Source organism: Bidens hawaiensis, unplaced genomic scaffold (assembly GCF_021521415.1).
Source record: "Bidens hawaiensis isolate Kalapana, Puna unplaced genomic scaffold, B.hawaiensis_p1.1 tig00002631_1, whole genome shotgun sequence".
Taxonomy (NCBI): domain Eukaryota; kingdom Viridiplantae; phylum Streptophyta; class Magnoliopsida; order Asterales; family Asteraceae; genus Bidens; species Bidens hawaiensis.
In genome coordinates, this window is record NW_027491143.1 from 2,387,587 (window position 1) to 2,401,949 (window position 14,363).

Consider the following 14,363-nt stretch of genomic DNA (forward strand, 5'->3'; position numbering starts at 1 on the left):
AAATAGATCTTGCATGAGTGAATCTCACCAAGAACCAGAATAAGGCATTTAAGCAAACAGTTGGTGTGCAAGCGATATATACTATTGAAAGAATGGCAGCAATAACAAATTACCGGCCCGATATAGCCAGAACCCGTCCTGCATGCATTCTAATCGATTATGCTTCGATTCCATATTTCTAGAATATTCAGCCTCGGACCAGTCCTCGGACTTGAGCCAAGTTAAACCGACTTCATGATCATGAAGGCCGACTCACGGCCTTCCAGTTAAAAGCAGGACCGATTAAAATTAGCGGCCATTAAAACAGTGAAAAGGATGGCAGCAAATAAATGAACAGATTAAATAATCATGGAATTAATTTATTAACTTGGTTTATTTTTCATGTTCATCATATACATGATTCAGGAAAATGATTAAAAATAACATAATCATAGAACCATAACTTGAATGAGTTCAATACATGGTTCATGAAATGGAAACAAGCTTGCAGCCCTTGCATTATATTAACTGATATACTGTTGTTGCACAAGGTTCAATTCATTACGTTCCTACCATTACAAAAAGTTGGAAATGATATTCAATTGATTCCTGACCCTAAAATTGTAATGATCCCAATATTTTATATGAATACGAACACGATCAGATACTTGTTCAAATGAGAAATAGATATACAGTAGAATAACTAGAAATCAAGAACCAAAAGATTCTAAGATGCAATTTAAGAATACAAATACATAACCAAAAGCGATAATCATATAGGATATAAATTCAAGTACAATCCATATACATAACCAATCTATCAATATACAACAACAAACAAACACAAGACATAATAACTAAGTGATTCAAATTGGCAGGCAGAATCCCACCCCTTTATTAATGATTTAGCCCCGACACACGATCAACACCACAAATAGAAGAGAACATTGCTCGGTGCCTACAAAAGAAATAGAAGGAGAAACGAATCAGATGCACAACCAAGATAGATCTTGAATCTAGCGTATACCTGTCTATCTTTATTTCCACTTAAGTAAAAGGCGATCACACCTCAAACATTTTGAAGTGTAACCATAACTTTCTGCAACTGGCTGGCAGCATCTTTGATATTCATCCGTTGTGGTCCAGAATCCACTGAGCATGACACTCCAATATTCAAAATTGAAGCCATACATTCCTCTGCCTTCTGTGCATTTCTTGTGTTAGTTTGCGTGAGTATTGCGTCATCTTGAGGGTAATTTATAAGGTCATCGTCAATAATATTCGCCACGTGGTTCGGAAAGGCCATGTATGCAAATTTATGAAGGCTAAGGCCGTTGTTAAACATGTCATCTGTCGGTCTTTTCCCTGTCATAACCTCCAACAATAAAACTCCAAAGCTGTAGACGTCCCCGCTACATGTCATCTCACTCCCGAGGCCATACTCTGCAACATATAAGCATTTTAATATGAGATAGGTAATAGAGAGTGTAAATAAACACGGGCGTTCTAGAATACTTGAGTTTTACCTGGAGGTGCATAACCGATGGTTCCTCTAAATCCTAAAGAGTTGCTCTGAGTTGTGTCTGTTCCAAGAAATTTGGATAAACCAAAGTCTCCAACATGGGCCCCCATGTCTTCATCAAGAAGAATATTGCTAGGCTTCAAATCTCCATGGACGATAGATGTGTGGCAGTGATTATGAAGATAATCAAGTGCACATGCGACATCGATAAGAATATTTATTCTTTGGATAAGGTCTAACCGATGTGTACGTGTACTTGAATGCAACCAATCATTTAAACTCCCGTTGGGCATGTACTCATAAACCAAGGCTTTGAAATCATTGCCTTGAAAATCAATACTTGAACATGAAGTTATTATCTTCAACAGATTTCGGTGTCGAATACTCCGCCATGCTTCACACTCCTTATCAAAGCTTCTGTAAGCTCCTTGAATTTGAAGATGTAACACTTTGATTGCAACAAATTCATCATCACTATCAAGGATTCCTTTATAAACATAGCTAAAGCTGCCATGACCAATTAAATTGGTCTCAGAGAATCCATTAGTAGCCCTAGCTAGTTGATTGTATGATACTTTCAAGATTCTTTCATTCATCAATGATTGAGATGGTTGTCTCTTGCTTTTCTTCTTACACCAAAAATACACTATAAATAATATTGCGAAAAGTGCAGATGCTATCATAATGACTATCACCAATAGAGTAAGCCGTTTTCTATGTTTCTTTGTCTCCTTGCATTTGGGTAACCCAAGTTCAACCAAGCCACCACATAGCCTACCATTTCCTGAAATCGAGAACGCGCTTGCATTGGCAAACACTCCTAAAATGGGTACTTCTCCAACAAAATCATTAGAGGATAGGCCCAAATATTCTAATGAAAAATGTTCCAAGAATCTTGGTATTGGACCAGATAAGTTATTACGAGAAAGTTCAAGTAAGGACACACCACCTAAGGAACTTAGTGATGGTGGTATCATGCCTTGAAATAAGTTGTCATTTAGATATAAAATAAATAGGCTAGTGCAACCACCAAGGCTGGAAGGAATGCTACCTGATAAGTTATTATATGATAAATCCAGAATACTCAACATCTTGAGTTCTCCAACCTCTATTGGAAGTGAACCAGACAACATGTTTGTGGAAAGATCTAATGTTATTGACAGAGATGGAAGTTGGAAAAGCTGCTTAGGTATTTCTCCACTAAGTTTATTGTCATTGAGGTACAACTCAGATAGGTGAAGACAATTTTCCAGACTTAGTGGTATATGCCCTTCCAATATGTTTGAATATAAATGAAGTCTAATCAACAAGGATAAGTTCCCGATGGTGTCTGGGATGAAACCAGTAAATTGGTTTTTGTATAGACCCGCAAGATGTAACTTTTGAAGCATACCGATGGTTGTGGGGATTTTTCCAGTTAAACGATTATCTCCTAGTTCTAAAAATGTCAAACCAACTAGATTACCTATACTTGAAGGTAGGTTTCCATGTAACTGATTTTCTGATAAATATAAAGTACTGAGCTGTTCAGAAAGATTACCGATTGATTTTGGGAGCATTCCTTGAAAGTTGCAACCACTAAGAACCAACTTCGATAAATGGCTGCAGTTACCCAGAGAATCAATAAACTTCATTTCATCAGCATCTTCGTGTCCATAGAGGTTGTTACTGTGCAGACTTAATGTCAACTTCCCACTAAATTTCTACTCAATTCAATAACCTGTAATTTCGAGCAGTTAGATATAGAGGGTGGAAGAAGTCCAGTTAGATTGTTATTCCTCAACTGAAGTTCAATAAGATGAGGAAGCATTGCACCTATGGCTTGAGGAAGACAACCAGTAAGCTGGTTCGCAGGTGAGGAAAAGTAAGTTAGCATGGAGAGATTATAGATGGAATGAGGGAAGGATCCATGTAAGTTACAGTTTCCCGAGTAAAATCGTCTTAAGTTTTTCCAATTGCCTAAGGCATGTGGAATGCCCCCGCCCAACGGATTGCTAGTAATAGAGAAGATTTCCATTGATGTAATATTTCCAAGGGAAGGTGGGATTCCGCCTGTTAAGTTATTCGCACATGGTGAAAGAACAGTTAGTTTCGAGAGAAAACTGACTTCTTTCGGTATGCTTCCAACTAACATATTGTTGCAAAGACCAAGCCTTTCAAGGTTAGAACAGCCAGACAAGTTAGTTGGAATGAATCCAATGAATTTGTTATACCCAAGATCGAGGAGACGTAGCCTTGACAAACGTCCAAGGTCATCAGGGATTCTTAATTCAAAGCTGTTATTAAAGAGGTCAAATTCACGAAGGAAGCTGAGGTTCCCTATGTGAGGAGACAGTGAGCCTTTCAGGCCTTTTGAGCTCAGCTGTACACGCATCACTCTTCTATGTCGCTTCCCGCATGAAACACCACTCCAATCACAAAAATGGAAAGATGTGTTCCAAGAGCTTAGAGCTCCATATGGATCTTGGGTGATCATCTTCTTAAATGATAATAAAGCCATGTGGTCGGTCTCGTTTCCCCCTAAGGAAGCCGAAATGGTGACGATAGTAAAAGGTATGATAAGCCCATAAAAGAGGAAAGTAATATGAAAGGAAGATGGTAAGCAAATTATCGGTTGCCTTGAGTTCGTTTTTGGAACTAAACTTATATGATCACAGTTAACTATACATGTTGCCCTTTTATCCTCCAGCTCCACTTGTATTTCATTATGTTTTATTTTCTTCGTTTGAGCCAAAGGCATTTTATATCAATAATATCTTTTTATATCAATAATATATATCTAACTTGGAATAAAGATACGTCATCAGAAGAACAAAGAACAATTGTAGAAGTTTTTCTAGCCTTTTATTTAAAAGATACGGAATAGCCTAACAAATCAAATGCATACAAAAAAAATAAATAAGATATAGTTGGTATAAACAATGACCAAAAGTATCCTAACAAAACAAATGCATTCTCAGTTTGTTTCATTGCTAGCCACCGGCTCCACTTGTATTTAATTATGTTTTATTTTGTTCATTAAAGCCAAAGGCTTTTATATCAATAATAGTAATAATTATAACTTTTGATTTATTTCTTACACTTGCATTTTTTGTGATTTATATTAAGCTTAATAATAATCAAAGTTGTAAGTATGCGAGTAGAAGGAATAAATCAAACGTCTATTGTGATTTTAAATTTCAATTTGCGCTATTTACAGTGGTGGGGCTACAAAATTAGGCGTTTTACGTCATGTGGCGCCCAGTTAGCAAATGGTGGGTTTTTGTTTTTAGGGTGTAATAAGGGTTTGGATCAAATACAAATGAAATTAACGTGTTAAATGTGAGAATCAAGTAGAGTAATTATGTAATTACTCTATGATAATTACTCTAAGATGTAATTACATAATTACTCTACTTGTATATATAATTACTCTACTTGATTCTCACGTTTAACAAGTTAATTTCATTTGTACGTTAACCTTCCCGTTGTAGCCAAATATATATATATATATATATATATATATATATATATATATATATATATGTATACATATATATCACCACACACATACTAATATAATAATAATATAGCCAAAGGGAAGCAAGGCGATAAGCACACCCCCACCCCCCCCCCCCAACACACACACACACAATTCGCCGGGGCGGTGTTGTAGCCACCTTTCGCCCCAAAATTTGAGTTGTCGCCCCATTCTCCTTACCACTACGCAAGCCCTAAGAGCACAACAGTGGGTGAGTTAAAAAGAAACTTAACACGTAGAATCAGCTGCTATATTAGGTTACTAATTAAGGGTAGTTAAAATAAAAGGTACAACAAAAATGAGAACGGTGAAAAGAAATATGATTCATTGATGTTAAATTTGGATGATGGAGATTAATTTAAAAATAAAAATTGATAAAAAGGGCATGAAGGTCTATGATGATTTTCTCTCTTCACAATCAAAACACGTGTCAATTTTTTTATCATTTTAAAATGTCTATAACTTTTTCATACGACAACTTTTTTAGAAATTTCTTTTACTATAATAACAAGCGTTTTTTTATCTTTAATATGAATATCATATTGCTATATAAATATAAAAAAATAGTAGGTTCTCTTATATTGTGTTATTTGGTTGTCTATTGTGTTTTTAATTGGGTTTTTCTATCATTGTGTTATAGATTTTTGGTCGTTGTGTTTTCAATTGGTACTCATATTAAAGATAAAATTAAAACAAAGATTACGTCATTGTGTCTTTTTGTTCGTCATTGTGTCTTTGTGCTCAACATTTGTCTTTCTGCTTATCATTGTGTTTTAGTCATTGTGTTCAACATTCACTTAATTTGAGAAAATAGTATTATGTTCATTGTGTATTACGTTCAAGTAATGCGTATTATGTAGTTTCTATTATGTTTTATGTTTCATGTCATTAAGTTATATGTATTTATCATTGTTACTTACGTTTCAGGCCATTGTGTTATACGTATTCATTATTGTGTTTTACGTTTCAAGTTATTGTGTAACATATATTCATCACTGTGTTATACGTATTAGATAATTTGTTGGTATTTTTCAATATATTTACATATTCTTATTACACAAAGGTGTTATTAGTATTTAAAAAAAAACACAATGAAATACACAACGGCAAAAAAATACAATGACGAGAAAATACACAATGGTAAGCAAAAAGACACAATGACTTAATTTTTTTATTTTTACATAACAAAATCATATTTATATTAAAGATAAAAAGATCATTTATTATTGATGAAATTTTCTTTAAAAAACCATATGAAAAGTGGGATGTATTCATTTAAATGAGTGAATATCACCGAGAACCAACCGCATCTAAGCAAACATTTGGTGTGCATATTGCAAAGGGTACAGTATAGCCCAACTCATTGCAGCCCTAACATTACAAGTGATATATACTATTGAAACAAGACATTCATTAGAAACCAGAGCCATTTATAAAGAATGAACCGAAAGAAAAAAAAAAGTAAAACTAACAAGTTTCAATGTTAACACTTCGAGTCCCTGTAGTTTCACTAGTTGCGAGAACTTAAACCACACTTTGATTAACTAAACACTTTAGACAAATGACTAATACACCCTCGAACTGGTGAACTGGTTGCAGGCCGGCTCAACGAATGTGGAGGCCTAAATCAAAACAAGATTTTGGGGCCTTTTCATAACAATTGTTAGGAAAAAAAATTGCTTATTACAAGTTTTAAACTTATAAACTATATTTTAGTAACAACCAAACTTACCACCACACCAATACATTACTTCGAGTTTACTCTACCCATTATAACATATCTATATATAATGTTTTTTTTGGATTTGGCGGCCTTAACTGAGTGGGGGCCTAAAGCCCTAACTTGTTTTCGCTGTGCCACGAGCCACCCCTGACTGGTTGTAAATGGTATCAACAAACACTTTGACCATTGTTGACGAAGGCATAACATACAACAACACCAAATATGAAGTGTGAGTGCGCTAATGAACATAGTTTGCAAAAACATACGTAATCAGTTTAACCGAGTGGCTTCTGATAGTTATTGGTTTTTAACTTTTGTTACTAATTTTTGGTAGCAGAATTTTATGGACCGAATTACCGGCCCAATAAAGCCAGAACCCGTCCTACATGCATGTTAGTCGGTTATGCTTGGATTCCATCTTTTAAGAAATTTACCAGTCCTCAGACTTGGGCCAAGTTAAACTGACTTCATGAAGGCCGATGCAAGGCCTTCCAGTTTTGTTATACTGGTTGTCTTAGCAAGGTTTTTAATGAGTTAGCAAAACTGATCCAAAAGGATCAATTTATTCTCTAAGTCCTGAAGTATGTTGTTAAAGTGTATGATGAGTGCTAATGTGATTGAGGGGGTGTAGGGATGACAATGGGTCGGGTTTGGGACGAGTCTTTGTATTTCCAGATCCGGACCCGATTATAAGACCCCGTCCTAGACACGTTGGGTATTTATCGGGTAATTATCCATCGGGTCTCGGGTATACATGTCGGGTCTTGACAACATATAACTAGTCAATATGTTTTTTAATTGATTTCTTATATACAATACACACACATATATATTTATACACACACAATATCCTTCTAATAATTTTGAACGTTACTAGAACGTAAAAAACTTAATAAAATAGTTAACACAAACTACAAATACTATTTTTTATGTTTATATATATATATATATATATATATATTAGTTATGCCGGGTACATAATCGGGTAAATGGGTCCATATTATTGGGTAATCGGGTATATTAAAATCCCAGACCCGTCCCAAACCCATGAAAAATTTCAAAGCTAATCCCAGACCCGTCCCAATTATGTCAGGTTTCGGGTATTCTCATCGGGTTCGGGTTTCACTGTCATCCCTAAGGGGTGTGTTATGAAACAACTCATATTACCTCATCAAACCCCCTCCCTAATCAATTGCTTTTACTATGTGTTAACTATCATTGATGATAAGTTTGAAGTTTCATATTATTGTAACTATCTATATCTATATCTATATTACATTATAATACATATGGGTGTCTCTTCATCTCCTACATTTTCTCTCTCTAAGACGCCGTAGAATTTATTAAGGATCACCACCGATGACTTCAAACTTCAATTTCAGGCGACCATCCATTCACTCCGGCCTCCAATTATTGCAATCCACCCTCAGTTTATCTCTGCTTGCTACCTTCAATTGCAATTAATATTCCATCAATTAAAATAAACCACCATTATAGTATCTAATCAAATCTTGCAGACGGTTGCCCTATTATCATTGAAGACGAAATCGAATGGAATTCCACCATTGTGATACCCGGCAAAATAAAAGTATTATTATATTCCATAAACGAGATTAAGACATGTTTTGTAACATCCCGAAATTTCCAAAATGATATTAATTATATTACTTAATAATAGAGTAGGAGTTGGTATGAGTCGGGCTAGTGTTAGATTAATTGAGATGGGTTAAATGAGAATGGGCCTTAGGTCCATGGGCTTTAAGGGATATAAATATCCCCTAAACCACCATAAAACCCTAAACCTCATCTCTTTCCATTCTAATCTCTACACATTCAAAACACACACACCATAAACGAGCAGGATCCGAGAGAGAGTAAACGTTAGTTGGTGCTAGATCGTCGTGACGAACCAAAGCAACAAGACCAGCTCGTGTTCGTAAGTTCGACTCGTTCAAGGTACGTTTATGGTTAGAAATCGTTCGTATAGGTTCGGTTTATTTGAGAAATGGTAGATCTGAGTTTGTATGGTAAAAACGAATCCAACAAAGCTAAACTTACTGAAAATGGTTATGATTTGATGGGTTAATCGATTGATAAAAAGGACCCGTAACCTATATGCCTAAATCGCACCCTCTAAACATCGATATTAGGTCGATTTGATAGTTGGGGTTTGTAGGCGCTGGTCAGACGATTCCAAGGGTACCTAAATCGAGTTATTTGGTTAAGGAACGAAGGATTTAAGAGCGAACAGAACCTGCAGACGACAACTTCGCCTGCAAGCTAAGTTCGCCTGATGAACTTCGCCTAAAGCTAAGTTCGCCTAAAGTTTAACTTCGCCTAAAGCTAAGTTCGCCTAAGGTTTAACTTCGCCTAAAGCTAAGTTCGCCTAAGGTTTAACTTCGCCTAAAGCTAAGTTCGCCTAAGGTTTAACTTCGCCTAAAGCTAAGTTCGCTTAAGGTTTAACTTCGCCTAAAGTTAAGTTCGCTTAGAAAATAATTAAAAACCTAATGGAAAATGTGTTAAGACAGTTAATGTAAATAAAATTTTTCCAAGCTGACCTGGCAGCTCGACCCCAGCCAGGGGCTCTGCCCCTTGGACCCTGCTAGGGGCTGCCGCCCCTAGACCCCGCTGCCAGGGGCGCTGCCCCCGGACCCCCGTTCGTTGTGGGTAGTAGTTAAGACTGGAAAGATGATATGAGTAGTGATAGTTGTTTGATACGTGTACTTGTTATACAGTCAGCCGTGCACAGCTGAAGAAAGGGATTACGATTAACGGTGAACGTAACCGTGTTCAGGTGAGTTTCTAGCCCCATTCCTTGTTATGTTTTCGGGGCTGTGTGCATACTCAATGTGTTGTTAATACATTTATCCTAAGTGATAAGTGTATGTCATATGTGATATGTGTGATAGATATGAATGATTGTTTGTCGGTACGCGAACGATCTTCGGATATTGCGCGTACTGTCAGGTTAAAAATAAAGGTACGAATATTATATATCGAAGATGTATGAATATTTCAAATGAATACTTGTCGGGGCGTGAACGATCTTCGGATATTGCACGTAACGACAAGGGGTATGGTTGTTAAATGAATGAGGTAAAGAATGCCTAGAGTGTTCTTATGTTATAATGTAAGTATGTGTATATAGGTACCCGAATGGCATGTGGGTTCTACGTTCGACACAGTAAGTTAGGATGGCAAATCCCTCTAACTTCTGTCGGACATAGACTCGGCTGGTAATGGCGTAGTTAAGGACTGCGAGCCTTATACGTGAAGTAGATGATATATGTAAACGTAGATAAGGACTGCGAACCTTATACGTAATGTAGATAGGCGTCAGCATAGGAAAGGACTGTGAACCTTATACGTGCTGTATTTGTAGCATAGGGGAGGACTGCGAACCTCGTACGTGCTATGAATTAGGTTGCAACATAGGGAAGGACTGCGAACCTTGTACTTGTTGTGGATGTATTTCAGCATAGGAAAGGACTGTGAACCTTATACGTGCTGATTTTGTAGCATAGGGGAGGACTGCGAACCTCGTACGTGCTATGAATTAGGTTGCAACATAGGGAAGGACTGCGAACCTTGTACGTGTTGTGGATGTACTATGGTATAGGGAAGGACCGCGATCCTTGTACGTACCATAAATGGTGAACATAGGTAAGGACTGCGAACCTTGTACGTGTTCCCGACCTTGAGTACAGGTATAGACGGTGAACTATGAACGTACTCTCGGTAGACTGAGGTTAGTGATTGTAGATATGTATGTATGTATGGTAGCAAGTATGTATGTAGAACAGAAGGGTAACTAGTGAAGTATGGATATGTATCTACAGATATGTATGTATGTGTATGTAATGTATGGCGTTCGATTACCTAGAACTCACTCAGCGTAGCTGACTTTTAGTATGCACGCAGGTGAGCTGATTATAGAGTTAGCATGAGGATGACACACGGCATGGATTGAACGGCTGGCATCTGAAGAAAGAAGTAAAGATGTTTTAAATATAAAGTTTTGTGTTATGGTATCAAAGAAAAGATTTAATGTTTTGCAACAAATGATTGATGTTTTATATTCCGCGAAAAGTTTTAATAAACTCTGATTTGAAGAACTGTGTTTATGAGTAAATCCGACGCTAAAGTAGGGTCACCGGGTTCGGGGCCTTACATGTTTAGGCTGGATTAAGTGAAGACTAAGACCCATAAGTTAAATATATTATTTTAAGCTAAGAATGAAGGGAATATATACATTGTAAAACATGTGAGAAGTGAGACAGAATAAAGAAATTCTGGTGATAAATGACGGAGAAACGAACGTATTCGGTTAAACATGTGAAAATTCAACCTGACATTCGAGAAAGTTTCCAGGGGTGAATCCATTTGAATATTTTATAGGATCAAAAACCGAGAACGTAGGCGAAAACGTGGCTCAATTCTGAGTTATAACGAAGCGGTAAAATACAAATTAGTATTTTTGAACACGATCGTTAAAGCCCATGTACTGATGATCTTGTAAAATTTAATAATATTGTTATATTTGAGATTTGTAATTTAGATAAAATAAATCAAATAAACACCATAAGTTTGAATGAGTTGTTTTTGGGAAAAACAACCACACTAGTTTTATTAAGTTCGGAGTAACACGGAACCGACACCGGGTAACGATCGTCAATAATTTAATAGAGGAAACAATAAGTTAACGAGACAAATTTAAGTCGACAACAGAATAAGAATAATGTATTTTGACGAAGTAGCAGTTTTGTTGGAGCAAGAAATCGAAACGCGATCGAAAAACTCGTTTAAAACCGTCACCTATATAAGGTGGGTTACCCCACCATTCACTCATTATTAGAAAATTTTTCATAAATAGTGCTTTTGCAAAAGTTGTTTAAAAAATGGTATGTTTTAGAGATATATTACAAAAATGGTGTAACTGTGGTTTGAGACCACGGTTTGGGTATTTTCTAATGAATGTGTCAGATAGGAATTTCATAAAATCATAATTTTGATTAAAATAAGGCAAGCCGTGGTTTCAAACCACGGATTGTACAGGAGTGGTAATCTAATACCGCTTTTCGTGTTAGTGTGGTGGTTTTGTAAGTCAAGCCGTGGTTTGAAACCACGTTTTGATCTTTTAAATTATTATTTTTTTAAATGCCGAGTAATATAAGCAACATTCAAACTTTTTTTATAGTACGTGGTGCATGACGTTCTCTTGAACATTCAAAATAAATTAAAGAAGAAAAAATAAGAAAAGAAAGCAAAACCTAGGTTGAAATCACTGGTTTATTAAAAAAAACAAAACTATATATACATATCAGATGTAAAAAAAAAGTAAAAGATCAAACCGTGGTTTCAAACCATGACTTGATAGCAAAACCACCACAAAAATGAAAGTGGTATTAGGCTTTATTTTTTTTCTTCAATCTGTGGTTTGAAAACACAACTTGCCTTATTTTAATCAAAATTATTACTTTTTTTAATTCTCATCTGACACATTCATATAAAATTACACAAACCGTGATTTCAAACCACGGTTACACCATTTTTGTAACTATCTATTAAAGTCATACAATTTTTGAAACTACTATTACAAAAGAAATCATTTTTGAAAAATTTTCCTCGTTATTAACATCACAATCTGTACTTTAGAGAGAGAGTGAGTAGAGAGAGGCTAGAGGAATCCGGCAAGTGGCTGGCGGACGGCAGTGGTCCGGTGGTGGTCCGCGGTGGCCGGTGGTGGTCCGGCGTGGTGGTCCGGTGGTGGCCGAAGCCCGTCTTCTACCCGGAACTATTTTTCGACGTCCCGAACGCGATGGTAAGCTCCGTTTGTCCTAAATCTGAACTTAAGTTCGTTAAAAACTCGTTTTAAATTCTGGACAGATTGTATTAGTCTTGCATGTCCGCAAAGATCGGTCTATAACCAAATATCTAACGGTCCGATCATCTTGATATTTTTACAGAGGGTTCATAACCCATAGATAATCATTTTGAACAGTGGAGATGAGGATCGGAGTTGCCTAAGTTAGGTTTCTAAACCCGTTTGAGTGTTCAGCTCGCTGGGCGGATTTTGAAAACACAGCTCTAAAGAAATGCAGATTTCCGGAGATCTGACCATTTGATCGAGTTGAAATTTTCGGTGAACCTTCCTAACATATAGATATTTGATTCCACCAATGGGATCAATGATCAGAAGTTTAGATGGTGAGTTATAAGCTTCGTAAGTTACTGGTCAAATTTTAGAACGAAAATAGTTTCTTAAAATGAGTTGCATGTAGGTTTTGAGGTATCGTATGGACGATCCGAGACCGGAGAAATGTTCATGCCACAAAAATGAACGCGTTGGTATACCCGGATCACATTGCATGCGGGTTTTGAGCAGATTTATAGACTCGCACCGTACGCGAGGAGGTATATCTTTAAGTGTTGAAAAAGATAGATAACAAGAAATTAATATAAATATTGTTATCGAAAATAACTTGGACAAAATGTTAATAATTATTTTGAAAACCGCTAGATAATATCGAGTGATAAAAATGGTACAACTGAGACTTGGACGATTCCGTGCGTTTGTATATATTTATAAACACGATATTTGGACTGAAATAGTTTATCCGGATAGTGACCACAATTAATATTAAAAATAAATATATACTTTTAGAAAATGTAATTTTTTTATATAAATATGAAAACAAAGTTTTTATATTAAGAATATTAATATAACACGTTTCGGTATAAATAATAATAACGATTATATTATGTTTTGTTAAGAAAGTGGTATATAATATATTTGTCAGAATTCAAACACTCGTCTATTAATAAAAGAATATTATATTTTAAAATAACTATATATACTTTTATTAAACAACGTCCAAGTGTAGTTTCAAAATCATATATTAGTTTACAACGATTATTTGAAACTATGGTGTTCCAATATATTTATAAGATATTTTAAGACATTCGATTCAGCTGAGATTTTTCCTAAACAATAAAAGTTTGTAATTTAGTTATTAAAATTACAATAAATAAGACACGTGAGGATAAATAAATTAAGTTATGATAGGATTCCATTTGTGTATATGTTTATGTGTTAATATACTTGGTATTAAAATAGAAATCTGGTTATCATTTGGATGACTATTAATAAGATCTTGACGTTGATTGGCATATTATCACACATAAATGTTATTTGAGCTTAGGCAAAGGTGAGTTTTCTCATAAATCCCCTCGTTTTATTGATTTATAAATGTTTTGGGGGAAAAGTATGTAAAGGAAGGACTATATATTTTACAAATTGTGTTAAATGGGATGAGTCATTATGAAAAGAAAAACCATTAACCTAGAGAGAAAGGGCCTAAAAATATTGGTAGATCTATCGGGGCGACGCCCCCCACCCCACTCTTCCAGTCGCTCTGGTTGAAAAGGTGAGAATATTTTGATTTTGGTATGTATCAGGTTTATCATATTGATATACATGTGTTGTACTCTTTGCTCGTTTACAACTAACACGTTTTGTTTAAGAAATATATAGCTATGTTTGGAAATGTGGAAAACTAAATTCTCATTGATAAGAATGGTGAATAATGAAAATTATCATTGATAAGAATGATGAATAA

General features: G+C 35.6%; 1 pseudogene; it reads right to left on the reverse strand.

Moving 5' to 3' along the window:
* Nucleotides 1-686: 686 nt before the first annotated feature.
* On the reverse strand, nt 687-4,043 carry LOC143620703 (uncharacterized; annotated as a pseudogene).
* Between the last annotated feature and the right edge of the window lie 10,320 nt (nt 4,044-14,363).